Source organism: Mauremys mutica, chromosome 1 (assembly GCF_020497125.1).
Source record: "Mauremys mutica isolate MM-2020 ecotype Southern chromosome 1, ASM2049712v1, whole genome shotgun sequence".
NCBI lineage: Eukaryota > Metazoa > Chordata > Testudines > Geoemydidae > Mauremys > Mauremys mutica.
The window spans coordinates 78,887,287-78,907,222 of NC_059072.1; the positions used below are offsets into that span (position 1 = coordinate 78,887,287).

General features: G+C 41.8%; 1 pseudogene; it reads left to right on the top strand.

Moving 5' to 3' along the window:
• The first annotated feature begins 620 nt into the window (after positions 1-620).
• LOC123378817 lies at positions 621-1,204 on the top strand (annotated as a pseudogene).
• The last annotated feature ends 18,732 nt before the right edge of the window (positions 1,205-19,936 follow it).

The window sequence follows — 19,936 nt, forward strand, 5'->3', positions numbered from 1 at the left end:
AATGGGAAGTTTGAAACATACAAAAGAAAATTATGAAGGAAATACGAATGTTAGTGATAATTATGCCGAAAAATGCAGTGATATGGCTACATCAGACAATTGTGATGACAAAATTAGTGAACCGTGTGAGCCATCTGTAAGTTTATTGAACGTATCAGCGGCAAAGAAAACGAAAAAAGCCTGCAAATATGTTGAAGAATATCTTAAACTGGGATTTTCGTGGACTGGCAATGAGATGGAGCTTGTTCCACTATGTGCGATTTGTGATGAGACTCTCACAAATGAAAGTATGAAACCATCCAATCTAAAACGCCATTTCGATGGCAAACAAAGAATACGAGGGAAAACCCGTAGAATTCTTTGAAAATAGGCACAAAGATCTCCAAAAGTCCCAGAAAACAATTTGTAATGTGATGGGCGGTGAAAATATGAAAGCTTTGGAAGCTTCATAGAGTGTGGCGTACTTAATTGCAAAGTCCGGAGCTGCTGAAGTGATTGGCGAGACATTAGTAAAACCTGCAGCCAAAGTAATGGTGCAAGTGATGACTGGAGACAAGGCTAGCAAAGGTATAGATTGTATCCCCCTCTCAAATAACACTGTTCATCGTAGAATCACAGATATGGCCTCAAACATAAAGCAGCAATTATTATCAAGAGTACAAAAGAGTCACTACTATGCACTGCAAGCGGATGAATTTAGCTAATCTTTTGTTGTTTGTCAGATACGAGCTGAATAATGAAGTCGACAATGATATTTTGTTCTGCCAACCTATGCCAACACATACAACTGGAGAAGCTATTTTAAAGTTATTGATGACTTTATCAAAAACAATGACTTGGATTGGACTCGTTGTGTTGGAATAAGCACGGATGGCGCCAGAGCCATGATTGGTTTGAAGAAAGGAGTTGTTGCACGTATTCAAGCTGTTGCACCAGAAGCAAAATCCACTCATTGTTGCATTCACAGGGAAACACTTGCCACCCAGAACATGCAAGCAGATCTAAAGCAAGTACTGGATGAAGCTGTAAAAATAATCAATTTTGTGAAAGGCCGCCCTCTGAACGCCCGTCTGTTTTCTCAGCTTTGTGATGAGATGGGCAGTGATTACACAAACTCCTATTTCACACTGAAGTGCATTGGCTTTCATGTGGAAAAGTTCTGAATCGCCTGTTTGAGCTGCAAGAAGAACTGCAAGTTTTATAGATGAAACCTTTAACCTGCGAGACCATATACACGACTGGAAATGGCTATGCAAATTAGCATATGTTGCAGATATCTTTGCTCATTTAAACAACCTCAATCTATCCTTGCAAAGGAAACTCATATCCATATTCCATGTTCAAGACAAAGTGAGCGCCATGGTCGCAAAATTGAAACTGTGGCATAAACATCTTAGTCGTCATGAACTGGATTCCTTTCCATCTCTTCATGACTTAGTAATAAATTCAACTAACAAACTTGATAGTGATGTGTTGCAAACCATGAAACAGCATTTGGAAAGCTTGCAGAAAGATCTTCGTAAGTATTTCCCTGAACTGGACGGCACCTTTGAATGCATGAGGAACCTTTTATCATCAATGTTCAAACATTGCCAAATAACCTCTCTGCTTCAGAAGAACAGCAGCTCTTGGAGCTGGCTTCAGATAGCTTTCTGAAAACAAAATTTGAGCAAAATACACTGACGTCATTTTGTTGGGTATTAGCTCTGAATATCCAGCTCTGTCGGACAAAGCTGTCAAGTATCTTCTGCCTTTTCCCACCTTGTATTTGTGCGAGATCAGATTCTCTGCTCTGGTTGGCATCAAAACAAAAAAACAAAATTGTCTCATTGATGTGGAGCCCCGTCTTTGTCTTAAGATCACAAACATCGAGCCAGATATCCCCGCGATAGTGTCTGGTCAAAAGCAGTTCCATCCCTCGCACTGAATAGTTTGGTTTGTACTGAAAAATTTTCAGTACTGAAATAATAAGTATTAAAACTAGTGCTTTCTTCACTAACCTAACCAAACCAGCATATTTTAATTTCAGAATGATATGAATTAACCATATATATATACACACACACACACACGCTGTTCTGCCAGACTGTTGATTCATTTCTATTATTTTAATTATTTCTAGTACTATTTCTATATGTAACTATTATTTCTATTAAAAGTTTTGTTTCAACTGTATGTAATATAATTTTGTATTTATTTCTAATAAATATTTAATCCAGAATGAAATGAATTAGGAGTGTGTTATAAAAATGTGGCTACCACCCCTCCCACCCAAATTATCTTCAACGGAGAAGGGGTACGCCGGTAAGACAAATGTCTCAAAAGGGGTACACAACTGTTGTAAGTTTGGGAAACACTCATCCATCTGAAAGAGGAGGTGGACAAAACCTAGATTATGCAACTACTGGATAAAGGCAGAGCCACTGCAGAGATCAGAGTTAAATAGACAACTTGGGCTGGACAAATCAGAAAGGATAAAATAAAAATTGACCCAAAGCTCAGACCAAAACTAGAAATGAACCTTCAAAGACTGGAAACATCTGGTTACTCTTCCTCCTTCGCTCTCCCACTTTCCATCTATCTCTGTACTTCCTGATTAAAATACTTCAACCATACCTTCCTGCATGACATCTCAAATCTGGCTGAAACCAAGCACCACCACATAGGACATCAATTAGAAGTCTGTTCTTCTCCCCCAAAAAGCCACTTTTATACATACTTTGTACAATAGTCTGTTACTTCAGAGAAGATAAATCAGTAGGGTGACCATATGTCCTGTTTTGGCCGGGACAGGCTCTTTTTTTAAGCCCTGTCCTGGCCATCTCAATTTTCTTGGCAAAAGTAGGCATTTGTCCCATTTGCTCTTGCCAACTTGATCAGTTGAACCAGACACAGAAGATGTTTGATGGAAGAAGAGGGCATTTCAAAGAACTCACCATCACTAAATCATCTACCGCCATGAATGCCTGCTGAAGTTGACCTGGGGTATCGAGATCCTTTTTTACTCTGCATTAGACCTGGTTACTCAAATATGTCACAGCTGTGAAAAATGTCCTCTTCCACTTGTTGCTGACTGGAAGACCACAGCCCATCCTATCAGTGTCAGACTTGACCTTGGTGATTCATGAACTTCTGACCTCCCGGATTGATTAATACAACATGTTACATCTTTCTTTGAACCAAAATTCTGACATTTAAAAAAAGTTCTGATCAGTTCAATATGAAGCAGCCTGCTTATAAAGCAACTTAGAAAGCCTAGAGCAGTGTTTCTCAATGACCAGTCTGTGAACCAGCACTGGTCCCTGACATCTTCATGGCACAGTTTAGGAAGTCAGCAAGCCAGTCCTTGGTATTAAAAAGATTGAGAAACACTGGCTTAGAGCACATTTTTCCAGTGCTCCACTCCTTTCAGTTGCGCCTCAATAAAATTCACATTTTCATTCCTAATTTTCAAAGCCCTCAATGGGATAGTCCCAAGCTACTGCAGATAATGTTTCACTCTCCATGGTCATAACTTTTCCATGAACTTTCCCCAAAAGAATGGAAATGTCAAACACCCATGAAAACATGAGACAGCCTTCCTGACATCTAGTCCACTGTAACAAACTGGATTTGACAAAATGAGTCTCTGGCATTGATACTTCTCATACTATTACGTGCAACATCATCACTTAGCTTAAGTAATTGTGTTTTAGGACATAAAGGATTAAAATTCTAGTTGTGCCCTGGTTCCCAAGGGTATTGGGTGGCTTGTGGGACAATTTGTCTAGTAACTGTGTCTTGCTGTCAGCAGTAAATGATTTTATTACTCCAGATCTATAAAACTTACTCCCAAGAAGGGATCAGAATGACCACAAACCCCACTGCCTTCCAAAGAAAATATAAAGCTCACTTTATGACCTTGAGTTCATGTATAAAAGAGACTATTAAAAACAGTAATAAACCCACAAGTAAAGGCAAAGAGAGAGAAAAGGATCCAGGTGATTAAAGCTTATATGGTATAAAGTGTTCATAAAGCATGGTGAAGAAGGAGGTATAATTACCTAGACAGACAGACACCATGCTAAGTGTCTACCCGAGCCCCACTCACCCTGATCCTCCCCCTACCTGTAGAGCCCCAACTCTTGATGTTTCTGTCATTGTAGAGAGGTTTATTTGAGGGATCAGGAAAGGGGGCGTACTTAGACTGAAAGTTCTTTGGAACAGGAACCATCTTTTCGTTCTCTGTATGCACAGCACCCAGTATAAAAGGATCCTGGCCTAGTCACTATGGTAATACAATTAATGAAATAAAATAAATAATAAATGATAATAATTAATAAGTGTCACAGAGCAGCTGCTCTTTCCCTCCCATGCCTTGTTTCCTAGTTCCAGTGGTTTTTCATTTCCTGTATTTGTGTGTGGAGGGGAGAATAAGGCTCTATGTTATAGAGCCACAGGTAAATAGTTCTCTCAATTCCGTGCAAATCTGCAAGCAAGGCAACAGTAAAGTCTTTTGTTTTTATGGCGGTTCAGTTTGGGGTGGTTCAAAAGCAGTTTCCACTCAGTTTCCTTGAAACATGGGGCTGTTTCAGGTACAAATAAGAAAGATGAGCATATTACCCATAATTAGCCATGATCAGAGATACACTCTCTACATACGACAGCTGTCTGGCAGGTACATGTACAATAATATTTTATAAATCTACTTCTTAAAATACCAGTGTGTATCCAGAACCACCCTTGTGAGTTTTCAAAGTAAATTCTCTATCAATTGTGATAAACTCAGGACAGACAGTTGCAAGAGGGGGGTAGGAGTCAGTCCCAGAGGGTTAAAAGGCCCTCCTCCTTATCAACTGAGAGACAACTACAGGTCAATCAGGTTCAGCTGAGAAAGGGTTACCAAGGTAGCAAATTAGAATCAGCTGAGGGGGAGCTACCTGAAGGTAATTAGGACCAGGTGATTTCAACTTGGGGCTGCCTGAGACCTTTTTAAACCCCTTCCTGGGAGGAAGGAGGGGGGGAAGCAGAGAGAGAGAAGGAGCTTGGCTGCCAGGAGTGTTGGAGCAGCAAGCCTCCCCAGGAGGAGCGGCAGTACGCTCTCCCACAAGGCAGGAAAAAGACTTACTTTAAATAAGGCTGGTGGGAAGACAGGGAACATACTTCCCCTGAGTCCTAAGAGGGACTTCAGTTGCCCAAGCCAGTCTCCCCAGGGCTAAAAACAGCAGAGGCTGGGGAGACTGAGAAGGTACTTTGCCACACAATCTATTTTACACTTTCTGGGCAGCTACTGTACCAATAAATCCAACTTAAAATCACAGCCATGGATTCTTTAATCTTTAGGATCAGTTTTCACCAAGGGATATAAACAAAAATGGGTGAATCCAGAAGGCATTATACTCAGATAGAAACCCAATTACTCATCCCTTAAAAGAAAATACAACCTAGAGGCGAGAATATCATTTCAGACTCAATTTCCAGTTGAGCACTGATCTAAAATTAAGAGGCATTTTAAAAAAAAGTTTTATGAAAGGTATATGAAAACCAAGGAATATATTGTAAGGATAAGGACCTGAGTCTTACCTGACATACTATTTTTAAATGAATCCCCCCAAACAAGTGTTGTTTGTTCAGATTAAAAACAGATGGAGTATTACATGCTAATGCAATAACAATAATATACTATGCTAAAGTTGCTGTTAAAAATCACACACACACACAAAAACAAAATTAAGGTTTCAACAGCAGTGTGTTAATTCTGCTATGTTGCATAACTTGATGTTTTATGATAGAAGTTCAAAATATAAATCATGCCTGCCATTTTTCCCTGTCCATGATGCAAAGATATTTTGGAGAATTTCTCTCTCTCTCTCACTCTTTATATATATATATATTGCAATTAGACAAAGTCTCAAGTCTCATGCAACTTGTCCTAGCAGCTGCCAGGCCAAGAAAACAGAATGCATATTGGTACTGTAAAACAGGTCAGGATTTCATTGAGGCCTCAAACCAGCAAATCACTTAAGCATGTGCTTAACGTTAACGTTAAGGTTAACGTTAAAGATAAGCATGTGCTTTAAGTGATTTGCTGTATCAGGGCCTTTAATGAAAAAAATCTTACAAGAGTCTCATTGAACATTCCCTTTGCTCACTTACAATGACCGCTGTAAGCTCTTTTGCGCAGGGGTTGTCTAATTTGGGGGTCTGTAGGTGCTACTGTAACATAATTAATAATAATATACTCATAAGTCTCAAAGCTCTCTAAAAGGAGAGTAAATATAATTCTGCCTATTTTACAGATTGGGAATCTGAGGCACAGAATACACAGCAGGTTAGTGGCATAAGTGGAAACAGAACTGAGGTCTTCTGACCTTGCTCTACTGGACCATGTTGCATCCTCAAATAATTAGTCTGTATTAGAATGAAATGTGTTGAGAAATAATTGTGGAACATGAGAGATGCTGAGTGTGAGACTGAAATACCAGGGTACAGAGTTTATGGAAGGAATAGTGTTGGAAATAATTTTCCTAATAAATTTACTAAGGTTTACCACAATTCAGTTTCCACAGAAGTATTCTTTTATCACTCCTAAGGCCACTTAGTGTTTACTGCATGCAAAATACAATACAAGCATAGGTACACTTATATTCTGTATCTTAGCCACAATACAGTTATAAGCATTGGCCAAATACAACAGATTCAGATTCAGGAGATACCTTCCCATCATGGTGTGACTCCAGAGGGATAAGGAACACATATGAAAGAAACCAACCCTACAAACCTTGCTTTTTATACACTGTAATATACAAGTTATATCTTTGCTAGTTATTGCACCTTAGCTAAAGTCCTGAAGCTTAGGGCTGAACCTTGTCCTCTGGCCCATTTAAGACAAAACTAACAGCTGGGTCTCTCTCTTCAACACTTTTCTTCTTGACTTATTTGCCATATTTCTTCCTAACTATTGGACCAAGCATTTTTTTATAATAAATTAAACAAATGTATGTAGCCAATTATTTGCTGCATCGGGTACCCAATTAACCATGTTTTCCATATTTTTATTAATCAGCCCAAACCTTAAATAAGATAATGTTGGTATTTCAAGGGTCACTACAAGTTGAACAGAAACAACCCTTCTTTCTCATTATTTCATTTGTTTGGGTCAGCTGCTTTGGGTCTATCACTCATGCTAACATCAAAAGTCAATTTAAAACCATTTTTCACCCGGGACCAATGCTGACCTATATTCTTATGAATAGGTAAAAAGGAAAGACGGAGGGTGGCAATATAGATGAACAAGAATACTATATGTATGGATGCATAAAAACTATTTTAGCTGAGGTAAAGAGAAAAATTATGCTTGCACGTTGTGGAATATCTTATGGGCAGAATGAAAAAAGAATCAAGAAAATGTTTCTCAGCCATGAAGAAGGCCTATTAACTGACATGTATTTCTATGGAGAAACCAGTACAGACAGTATTAATAGAAACTGTAGAGTCATATTGTGCTATGAATTTTTAAGAATTACTCATTGATATGGCCCTGAAGAGGGAGGCATTCTCAAAGCAGTAGCATAGGATGGCTTTCTTGTGTTCTTTGTTAAGCAACTGCAAGTTGAGAGATTATCTGAGAACTAATGATTGAAAGTGGACCAAGTTTGGAAAAAAAAAAAAGCGAGGTCAAAGTTAGAGAGGAGTTAGTATATAGGGATCACAATATCTTTCGATAAGAAATACTATTGAGGTTTTTTTAAGAAAAAGAATGTAACACAAATACATTTGGCTTCAGAAAAGCATATCTTAAAGAAGTGTGAAATAAGTAAAGTTGATTGGTGCTCAATATTGCTTGGAGAAATAGTCATAGCAAAGAGCCATGAAGTTTACATGGATACCTGAATAGTTGCAAAACTGAAGTTTGGGTCTATATTTTAGAGACAGGTCCAAGCTGGGAAACAAATCAGAGAATGCAATGTTAAGTGGAACAGTCCTCCAACATACTGAAAAGAAAAGAACTGTAGCATATACTATGGAAAAAATAATTGAAACCAGAAACAGTGCACAGCTACAGTTAAGGGACAGAAAACAAAATACTAGATTCGCAGAAGAATACAATGCAGAACAAGAGGAATCATTTATTATCACTCTATAAAATCCTTTCTGAACCCCCATCTAGTAGTAGCTAATGGTAACAATGGGCTTAATCCAACAAAGGTGAATCAATGGGAGTTGAGGATACAAAAGCACCTTGCAGGATTTGGCTGTATAATACAGGAAACAGATGGAGTAGGCAATTAAAAACATACCATCATCCCAATTTCCTGAAATGAGACAAAAGATAGTCTTGTGACTATTCTTGTGACTGAAGCCAATAAATATATTTTATCACTCATGACTGCAAAAACAAATATCAGCAATAGAAATGTGATAGACCAGAATATAGGGAAATGGAACAACTGGCTGCCCATATTAGATTAGCCACTGAATTCTGAGGAAAGATGGACCAAATCAACACTTTTATATTTAATTTTTAAAAAAGTAACTAAAAACTCACTCTATTATGTGAGAATAGTAATGCAGCAGCATCCATTAGCTAAAATAAAATACATTTTACACAGCTCTTATTGAAAGGTTTATAAACCTAGCTACATATGAGTTACGATCAGATTTTGCTAATACATTACATAGCTGACCCTTTCCTTTTGAAAGGCCTCTGCAGTTAAACGTGGTATCTGGCACACCTTCTCTTTGCATTTGGAAGGCAATTCATAAACCTCTGAAATTCTCCAAACCATCACAAACTTACTTCAATAACATTCCATAATTCCCCTGCTCCAAGCACACACATTCTTAAAAGAGATAATAATAACTCTCTATAAAAAGCTATATTTAACTATAACTATAAATAATGTCCCAGAAGCTTGCCCCAGAGATTATTTAGCCATTCTGCCATACAACAGATCTAGTGTTATCTACTGGGGCGCTTATTACAATTCACAGAGGAGAGGGTTGTTTTCTTAAGGTGCAGTTGAGATTTAAAGTAGAGTCCTATAGAATTTTCAGACTCTTGAGGACAATTCCCTGCTCTACAAGATGAATTCCATTGAGTACCTACCCAAAAACAGTCTTTCTGAAGCACATATATTTAATACAGGAACTAATTATTAAATGGAATTCTCTTGTGAGGTCATCATTTCACTACCTCTCCATCTATCAAAGAATCTACCAGGCTCAATTTCTAATGTACATATTAAGAAAAAAAAAACACTCTAAAAATAATCCACCTTCTATAAGCATCATAAAAAAGCAAAAAGGGCAGTTTAAAATTCTAACTATTGAAAGAAGAGTAAGAAAATTATTCATAATCTTATTATAAAAGAACTGTAATATAATCTAATTGATTTTTTCAGAGTTATGAAAAGGATTTACCTCTGATCATGATAAATTGTTCACTGTTATGAAGTGTTGAAAAAGTTGGGGACATTCCTGAAAAAGGCAATTAGAAGTCAGGGATTAGTGGATCTGGGTTAGGGATAGGAAAATCCATTCATGAAAGAATCACCTGTGTTCAATTATACGAGTTACCAATGTACCAACAATTAGTGTTAAACAGAGCACATAATCAGTTATTAACAAAATAACACTAAAGTTCTTCAATGTATTCACTTTTAGCTTGACTGATGATACAGTGATTTGTATAAATTCAGCCATAACAAGAACTGATTTAATGAAAAAATGACACTATACAACCATTTAGAACTAGACTTCATTCAGAAATCAAAAAATATAGCAAAGAACAATCCTGCTCTTGGAGCAGATGATCTACTAGGTCTGTTCTATTTCTAAGTTCTATAATTAGTGTTAATCTAGTTCTATAACTGTTTATAATTGTGGAAGTAGGGTAAGAATTAACAAGGATTTGAAGGGGATCTTAATGCATGTCAGTCAGTTAGCAAGAGTCAGGCTAGTAGTTAGCAAGAGTTAGGCCACACTGTAACCCTAATGACGTGAGACTTGTAGAAGCGAGGATGGTGTGAGGCGAGAGGGAAAGAACTGTGTAAGAAGTTATTACGACCTTGCAACTGATAACTAAATATGTTGTCTGGCGTCTCCTAGAAGTGAGAAAAATAAGATAGCAGGATGGCTTATGTATAAACAAAATGCAGTTGTTGCTCATTATTGTCTCTATTATTGCTTGTTATTGTCTGTAACAAAGGTATAAATGCTTGGTGTAATTGTTTACCTGTTGAGAGACCTGTCTGGGACTGGGGCGACCCTGTGTCCTAGGGCACTCCCTCCCTCTATTGTAATTACTGGAGAAATAATAAAGTATTTGATTTTGCTGCACCCAAAGAAAAAGCGAGAACTGAGTTTTTCTCCGACAATTTGGGGGCTTGTCCGGGATGGCAATGCCCACGGACCCACAGACGGCTACTACGGATCGTTCCCCTTCAAACCCCATGGCGCCACATGAGAGGTATGAGACCTTTTGAAATCTCTATTGGGGTATCGGAGGAGTACTGTCCGTGGGGACGTCTGTCTCTGTTGGGCTTACGCCATCTGAACTTATTGACTGTGCAGCAAGATCAGATGCAAGTGGTATTGGGGAAAGGCCCCAACAAGCTTAGTTTATAGCAGTACTGGGGAACTGATGGGTTGGCCAACAAGTTAATGCATAGGTAAATGCATTAGGTAATGCATAGGTAAATGCATTAGGTATGCACCGGTGCTGAGGGGTTTTTACCGCCTCAAGAGGGGTTGTCATACCGCCTCATGGTATTGGGTCCGGACGTAAGGTAAAGATGCATCGTGGTAATAGGAAATAAAGGCCTTGGGGGGGGGTGTACACCAGTGTGAGTGACTGTTACCGGAAGATGCCCAGAGTACCCTGTGAAGCGAAAGCTCGTGACCAGGACTACTCTAACGCAAGCCCGGTAACTAGTGGATCTTTAGGAGATCCGACCCACGGTGGGCTGACTTGGCCTGGCATCGTCCGACGAGGAAGCTACCTGGGTCTAGGAGCATCTGAACCCATCTTCCCTCCCCTTTCCTTTCTGTGTGGGCTACTGACAGTCTGATCATCTCACTGGACGCAATCAGAGTCAGCGGCGCCGTCTCCCAGAGACTAGCCGACGCTCTTTGCTGAAGGGAGGTGTAGGAGAGTCGTGGTCATCCTCGTTAGTCTCTCCTGTTTGAGTACCCTGTAGGGAGAGATCCTTAGTTTATGAGCCGCTGTGCCTTTGAATTTTTCTAGAAGAAGCAAAACCATTACAGGGTGATGTGCTGGTAACCTCTCCCCTGTAGGATGCTGAACCACGACTGTTTCGGGAAAGAAGAAGAAAAACACACTCCACTGACATTGCCAAAGTCCAGGAATTCCTAACCAGAAAGGACGTTAAGAACTGACCCTGGTGTAGAAACAAAGAATTATACACTGGCAGGAAGAAATTTGTGGGACCCCTGCTTGGGAATGTGATATTGATTGGATTTTGGGGTTTATTCTACAGGCTGCGCCCTGTGTTCTGGATAAATCCATCAGCATGTATTGCCCTCCCTAATTGGATTTTAAATGACATTGCCCTTATCCAGTTTCCAGATCACTTCTACATACCCAAATTGCTCAAAAGGGGCTGCCATTAGATTAGCACAACAGAGACCCTGGGTTATTTCCCCTGGAAGAAGAGGGAATTGACCAGATCCCTGTGGGCTGGGGCCAATAGTGCAGCAGCCATTTGGAATATTCTTAAAAGCCAAGAACATGATTTATGAGAAATTGGGCCAACTAGAAAAGGCCACTAGCCTTATTTCTGGAGCTCAGCTAACCCCAAGTACAGGCTGGAATTGGTTATCTTCTGGTCCACTAGTTACTGCTCCATGTGGATGAGAAAGGCAGAATTTCCATTCGATCACAGCTTGAGAAGAAGAGGGGATATTTCCAACTGAACAGGCATACAAATACTACAGTGATGAGTACTATAAAAATGCCTAAAACCAAAAGAAACATTGACCAGGTCCAGTGAGGGAAAAGGGGAGCAAGGGAACAACTAGCAGTATCCAGAGTGTAAGTTGTATCTATGGAAAAGTACATAAGCATTTAACCCATATAGCTGTAGAGAAATTATTCTAACATATGGAATTTAATAGGGAATGAGAGTTTCTACAGATATGGTGTTTTTGTTTTGTTTTTGCTTGTTTCCTTTTCCCCATCCTGTACAATTCTATTGCCAGGACAAATTATCTGTTAAATTGTAAGGGATGGTTTTAAGAACCAAGGAAAAATTAACATTTCCTGTTAAAATATATAAAGTTTTCTGTAAAGGTGCTCCAGCAGAACAATCGTTGGGCAGCTAATGACCTTGACACAAAATAGCAAAAGATGAAAAGAAAGCAAGACTTTTGTGTTTTGAATCAAACACACTTTTCTCGTATTTGTGGTTTCCCTAAGATCTGGTTCCTGCAATGGGAATCAGACAGGCCAACCTTTATGCCTATGTGGAGTCCATTGCAAGATCAGTGAAAAAAAAACAGATCTGAACATACTTTCAGAGGTGTTTGAAATCTAAACTCACATCTAGCTAAAAAACTTGCCAAATATTTTTCTACATCAAATGCATGAGGGTGAAAGAATTAAATAACTTGATCTCTGCTCGGAGATGTTGGCTGATATATTTTAGTTCTCATTTTTCCCTTTCTGCTCATGCTGTAGAAATTAGAAACAATTTCATGGCTGCTCTTTTCTTTAGTGTGGGAAAAATGTCAATCACATGGATTCTTTCAGGGTAAATGTCAAGATGTCATTGCTCAGCTGTATTGATTTTGCAGTTTTGCTTATTACTAATGACTTCTCTTACAGACTGATTCAAAGCCTGCAGAAGTCAATGGAAGAATACACAGTGACTTTCTTGAGCTCTGGTTTTGGCCCCTATTCACCATCATCATTAGGTCTGTGTCAGTGCATAGAAGCAGAATGACCTAGGGGCTAGGAAAAATCCAGGCAGTTTACATCCTTATTTTTACTCAGTAGTTGATAGCATAGTGAAAATGACATTTGAAAAACATGAACTAAAAATGTTATGTAGCTTTTGGATTGTGAATGTTTTACACTTCAAACTGTCAAGCAGTGAGAAAAGAAACAGAAATAAATGAAAGGGGGAGACAACAATTGTTATAGTCCTGTATTGTAACTGTTGTTCTTTGAGATGTGATGCAAACGTGTGTTCCACAAAGGTGTGGGTGCACCAAGAACACTGCAACTGGAAAATTTTGCCTAGCAAAATTCGTGGCCACAGCCCCCTCCCCACCCCTCGGATAGATGAGGCTGTGCCACCTCAAACCCTCCTCAGTTCCTTTGCACACACATCAGGAGCATAGAAGCTGATGCAAGGGCAGAAGGTGAAGCTTCCCCATGGGGAGGCTAGCTCCCGGTCCTGCCTCTTCCACCCGCAGCCCCACCCACACTCCATCCTGGGCCTTGACCCCTTCACGCTCACCCCCCAAGCTGCTGCTTGACCCCTCCACTTGCCAAGTCTATCATCACTCACCTCGCTTGCCCACCACTCGCCTCCTCACTCCTCCACCAGACTCCCCCGCCTGCTGCTTGCCTCCTCACCCTGCCTCCTGCCACAAGACTGAGACCCACCCCTCCTGCCTCCTCACCCTGTCAACCATTTGCGTCCTCACCCTGCCATGCACCGCAAGACCAAGACTCCTCCATCTGCCTCCTCACCCCGCCCACCGCAAGACTGAGATCCCCTGCCTGCCTGCCCTTCCGCTGCTTGCCTCCTCACCCCACTGCCCACACGCCATGATACTGAGACCCCCACACTTGCCACTCACCCTCTGACCCCAGCGCCCACCCACTGGAAGACCTAGACCCCCCGACTGCTGCCAGCCTCGTCATCCTGCCGCCCACCCTGCTGTGAGACCAAAACCCACTCACCTGCCTTCTCACTCCCCTACCCACCTCCTCATTCCCCCATCAGACCCCCCGCTGTGAGATTCCCCCCACCTGATGCTGCCTCGTCATGTCCCTCCTGAGCCCTTCACCACCACAGGGGAGGAGGAGGAGGAGGAAGAGGGACATGGCGAGCAGCAGGGATTTCCGGAGGGGGGGTGGGGAATGGAGAAGACGAGAGGAGGAAGACTCACCAGGCAGCAGCAGCAGGCGGTGAGGGCCTCGGAAAGGGGTGGAGCAGGGAAGGGGCGGTGCCACCATGTGTTGGGCAGTGGCTCCACAGAAGCTGTGCCACGGGAGGCTTAGCCTCCCTTGGCCTATTATACCCGCTGCTCATGTGAAATACATGTCTACATCACATCTCAAAGAACAACCGTTACAATACAGGCAAGTAACTCTTTTTCCTTCAAGCAGATGCAGCTATGTACTCAGTGTAGATGACCACAAACAGTACTTGCATGAGGTGGGGCTCAGAATCTATTTAAACAAGTATTGCAGGACTTCCTTCTCAAAGTTTGCATCTGCTCTGGATGTCATGGTAATGGCATAACAATTCAGAAGCATATGTACAGCTGACCAAGTGGCAGACATGCAGATGTCCAATATTGAATCATCACTTAAAATGCTATCAGTATAGAATGAGATCACACCCTGGGTGGTGGCATAGTCAGAGCTACTTTTATGTGGTCTTGATACAGGAAGTTATTCACCTAGAGATCATCTGTGAAGAGACTGCTTGTCCTTCATTCAGTCTGCATATGACACAAGCAGATGAGGCGAAACACAAAAACACTTGTCCAGGTAAAAGGCTAGACATCACCTGACATCCCATGTGTGAAGACACTGCTCCTCCGGGGTTGAGTACAGCTTAGAAAATAACACAGGTAATTAATTACACCACCTGATTCAAATGAAGTTGATAAGACACTTTAGAAAAAAAATTGGGGTGCAGCCTTGAGGTCACTTTGAAGAATTGCATATAAAGAGGCTCAACCAGCAAAGCCTGCAACTCATTCTCTCCTTGCAGATGTTATTGCCACCAGGAAGGTGGGGTTTTTTACATAAAGGAGAAAAAAAGATGCCAGAGGATTTAATGGAGGTCCCAGCAGAGCTGCTAAAACTGTATTAAGGTCCCCACGAAGAACCTGGTTCTCCCACTAGTGGGTGGAGATGAAGGATTCCTTTCAAGGACCTTGCTACCATGGTATTTGAAAATACCTACCTCCCATGAATCAGAATATCATCGTGCCATCTTGGCCAACAATAGGAAAGATCATAGACACCAACTTGTCCTGGCACGTATCCGGAACCCTACATGTGGAAACTGATTTCCAGTTGTGGTCACACTCAAATACAAGTGACAATCATTACCTCCTGGATTGGTGGATGAAATGCCAAAATCACCCACCAGGTACACCCTCAATGAGCTGAATGCAAGAGCTGGCAATTGAAGATGTCACACGTACTCCACAATGCCCTGGATACCAGCCAGCTTTGATTGAACTCTGTGAGCCAACGACCATTTTGAGAAATGCTTCTAAGTAGCCAAATAGGGCATTCTGGTAGAGGGCTTCTTACCATTAAATATAACGTGTTGAACAGCCTCCGAACTTTGCTCTGCCTCATCATTTAACCAAGGAGCAGTCGTGCAGTGAGATGCAAAGAGCTGAGTGTAGAATGCAAAATGTAACTATGATGCTGAGTCAAGAGGTTGGGATAAAGAGAAAGGAGTATGGGAGGCTGAACTGATAACACGAGAAGGTCGGAGAACCAACATTGCCTTGACCATGCCACAGCAATGAATATGACCTTGGTGTGGTCCAATTTCATTTTGAAGATGACCTGCAAGATGTATGCTTTTCCTCCAATTCCATTCAAGAGTGCCAATTCCCAATCCAGGTGAAAGGCATCGGTCAGGGAGCACAGATGGAAATCCCCTCAAGAGCAAAATGGACAGTATTTCTTGTTGAATCTCTTGGAGAACAGGCTGATTTGTCAGGATCCACCAAACTTCAAAGGTGGACCGCAGGACACTGGGTTTCAGAGACCACTTCTGACTCAGGGGAAAATTCCTGCTGGTGTGAACCACAAGTTGATTCTGGACTCTAGGTAAGTGATAGGTCGCCAGAATAATGCTCTTCACAATGCAAAGTTGTCAGAAACTGATCACTTCCTGACATAGAACACTTTAGGGTGCTTTCCCTTTTCTGTTCACATAATACATCACAGTGGTATTGCTGCTAAGTATATAAACCACTAACCCCCTGTTGTGATCTTGGAAACTGTGACAGGCATTGTAGATGGCCCAAAATTCCAGGACGTTGATATTCAGTGACGCTTCCTGTTCCATCCACAGGTCCTGAATTTTCAGCAACCTGAGATATGCTATCCAGCCTATCAAGAAGATGTGAGTCACAATAGTCTGGTTGGTGGGAACCAAGTGAAGTGAACACTGACACACATTATCCTGAACCATCCACCATTGTAAGGAGTCCAGGATCAGCAGGGAAGTCAGACCAGTCTGTCCAAGGGATAACAGTTTGGATGATAGATCAACTTCAGCCATGTTTGGAGAATGTGAATATGTAATCTGGCAAACTGGACAACCTGCTTTCATGTAGCCAAGTGACCCAGCAGCCTCAGGCCAATTCAAGCTGTAGTAGAGGTTTGAGACTGCAGTTCCAGACAGAGGCAGTAAATCATATGAAAACAGCCAATTGGCAAAACATAAGAATGGCCATACTGGTCAAACCAAAGGTTCATCTAGCCCAGTGTCCTGTGTTCCAACAGTGGCCAATGCCAGGTGCCCAATCGGGAATGAACAGAAGAGGTAATGATCAAGTGATCCATCACCTGTCGCCCATTCCCAGCTTCTCGCAAACAAAAAAGCTCTCAAAACAAAAAGGCTCTCAAACTTGTAGAATCTGTTAGGGCCCCTATTAATGCAATTTTTGAGTGGGGTCCAACATTGATTGTCCATTGTTGAGGATGAGGCCCAGGCGCTTGAGTAAGAGTAGTAAGACATGTACATGGGAGAGGAATTCTTCCCTGTACTTGCCTCTGAGTAACCAATCACACAGGTTTGGGAAGGTATGGGTTCCCTTCTTCCTGAGTTATTCCATCAATACATCCATACATTTGGTACTGACCCAGAGAGCAGAGAATAGACCAAAAGGGAGCATGGTGTATTCATAATGTCAGTTCGCCTGGACAAACCAGAGGACTCTCCTGTGGTTTGGGAGAATTGGTGTGTGGAAATAAGGATCCTGAAGGTACAGGGCAGAAAACCAATCATTGTGATTTTACATGGGGAGAATAGTTATTAGGGTGTCCATTCAGAACCTCACATACCTGATATATTTGTTGAGGATGTGGAGGTCAAGAATAGATCTCGGCCCTCCTTTGGATTTGGGAACCAGAAAGTACCAGGAATAAAACCTCCGATCCTTTTCCTGCAGTTGAAACTCCTCCACAGTTCCCAAAGCTAGTAAAGACTGAACCTGCTCAAGGAGCAGTGTCTCCTGGGAGGCGTCCCTGAAGAGGGTTGGGGAAGGTGAGTGGGAAGAGGGGTGGAAAGGAACTGGATGGCACAACCCAATCTGATGTTGCTTAGGACGTAGCTGTCCATGGTAATTGAGCACCAAACATCGTAAAAGCAAGCAATCCTGTCCCCAAGCATGGAGGATGGGAATGTACAGATCCTAACTGGATTGCTGCCCCAGACACACAAGTTGAAATGGGCACTCAGTAGTCTCCAGGGTGAGGGGATGAGTTGACTGACTGAAACCAGGACCAGAAAGCCTTTGCCTCTGGGATCTATGAACCCTTCCTGTGGTAGTCTTTCTGCCTTGTGAGAAAGAAGGACTGCCCACTGAAGCAATGTGAGTGATACTGCTGTTGCCACTATTGGCTGCCATAATGGCATCTCTGTGACACCAGACTACACCCCCCCACAAAAAAGTGCAGCATGGATCGAAAACCTTTAAGAGAGTGCTGCAAGGTCTCGTCATTCTTGTCCAAGAATAGAACCCAACCATCAAAGGGCATATCTTTGATAACCCGTTGAATATCAAGAACAATGCCTGAATTTTGCCATCAATACACCCTCCTCAAAGTCATAGATGAGACCATAATTCTGGCCAATGTATCTGCTGAATCCATCATTGACTGCAGAGAAGTCTTACCTACCAAAATCCTTCAGCCACAAAAGCACAAAACTCTTCTGTAGAGGCTTCCAACAACTTGTCCACAAATTTAGACATGGCTGTTCAATTAACAAAGTCATATTTGGATAGCAATTCCTGCTAATTTGCTATACAAATTGGCATGGAATTGGAGATATAAATCTTTTTCCCCATCGAGTTCATCTTCTTGGATGCCTTTCCTTGGGAGTAGATTTATATCTACCCTGCTGATCCCTATAATTTGCTGCAGTCACAAGAGGATTAGGGACTGGATGAGAACAGAAACTCTCAAAATGCTTCATGGGGATGAACTACTGGAGTGCTTCTCTGAATGCTTTACCCTGGGTGGCATCAAAGCTGGAGTTTTCCAGAGGGCTTTGCAGATTCCAGGACAGCATCATTAATAGGATTGTTACCCACCCTGGAGCAGATAGTTGGAGAATGTCAAGCAACTTGTTCATATTCTCAAGTAAAAATTCTACCTGGATGCTGGTGTGGAGACAGAAGGTGCTGGAGCTGATGTTGTTGGTACCAGACTCAACAGACACCCCAAGGCTGGAACCAGAGACAAAGGTACAGGCTCCTAGTTGTCTTGGTGTGATACCAGTGAGTGGTTGATAGACCTGATCCATCCTGCATGCCAGAAGTGGTACGGTGCTGGTCTATATTCTTTTTAGAGGAGGAGGAAGAGTCCTCATGAGCCTTGGAATGATCCTGGGCAGTTTTATTGGACATCCCCCAATGAGGATGAACAGTTCCTTTGTTTCTTGGGGAATATGGCAGTACTAGAAAATGGACTGGCCTTATTCACCAAGTCCAAAGGCAACCACTGATCAGACACAGGCCTCAGTATCAAAACAGGCCTCATGGACTGCTGAAGAAGCTGCTGCTGCAAGTGTAAGTCTCTGGCCACCTGTGCTCCTTTGGTGAACATCTTACAGAGAGAGCACTGCTCTTTAGCATGCCCCTCACCTAAACAGAGCCGGCACATCATGTGGGGATCACTATTAGAAATCACACCACGCACACAATGGGCAGCGCTTGAACGCTGGTGAAGGTATCACACAGAGCAATAAGTATCCTAACTAATCCTAACACTATCTAGGATACTATTAAAAACTATATATGAAAGGAAATTCTCAGAAAACTGAGTGAGGGAACATGAGGTGATAACCACAGAGTTCCAACTCCCATAACAGGTAGTGAGAAGGAACTGAGGGAGCAGGGTGGGGTGGCACCGCCTCATATAACGAGGATAGAGGCTATGGCCACAGGGCATGAGCACCACCCCTGCAAGAATGGCAAAGCAAAATTCTCCTGCTCTGGTGCACTGGGCATGCACCTAAGTGGAATACATGTCTGCATCTACTTAATGAAGAAATAGATAGAGGGTTATGGATCTGACATGCAGAAAGAGTAAGAATGGGGAGGGAGAAAAAAAGATATCACACAAACTAGTTAGGGAAGATATTTTTAATTTTATATATTATTTTATATATATATATTCAGGGCTGGATTAAGGCACATATCCAATAAACCCATGTCTAGGGCCCTGGCTACCAGACTTGTGTGACGATAAATTTCAGCTCTGATTTCTCGCTCTTGTTGCTGGGAAAAAAATGCTTCAAAACATAAATGGAGTGTAACTGATGCAGTGATGTCTGCCTCAGTCTGCAGAAAGCCTCCAGTAGAGGGAAGAGCAACAACCACTTGAGCCATGGAGAAAGCTGCCTGGTCACCTACCTACTGTCAGAGTAGATTCAGTCCTCTGTTCTGAGGGTGTTACCCTGTGGCTCCTTGACATCAAGGGGGCACCAGTACCTGT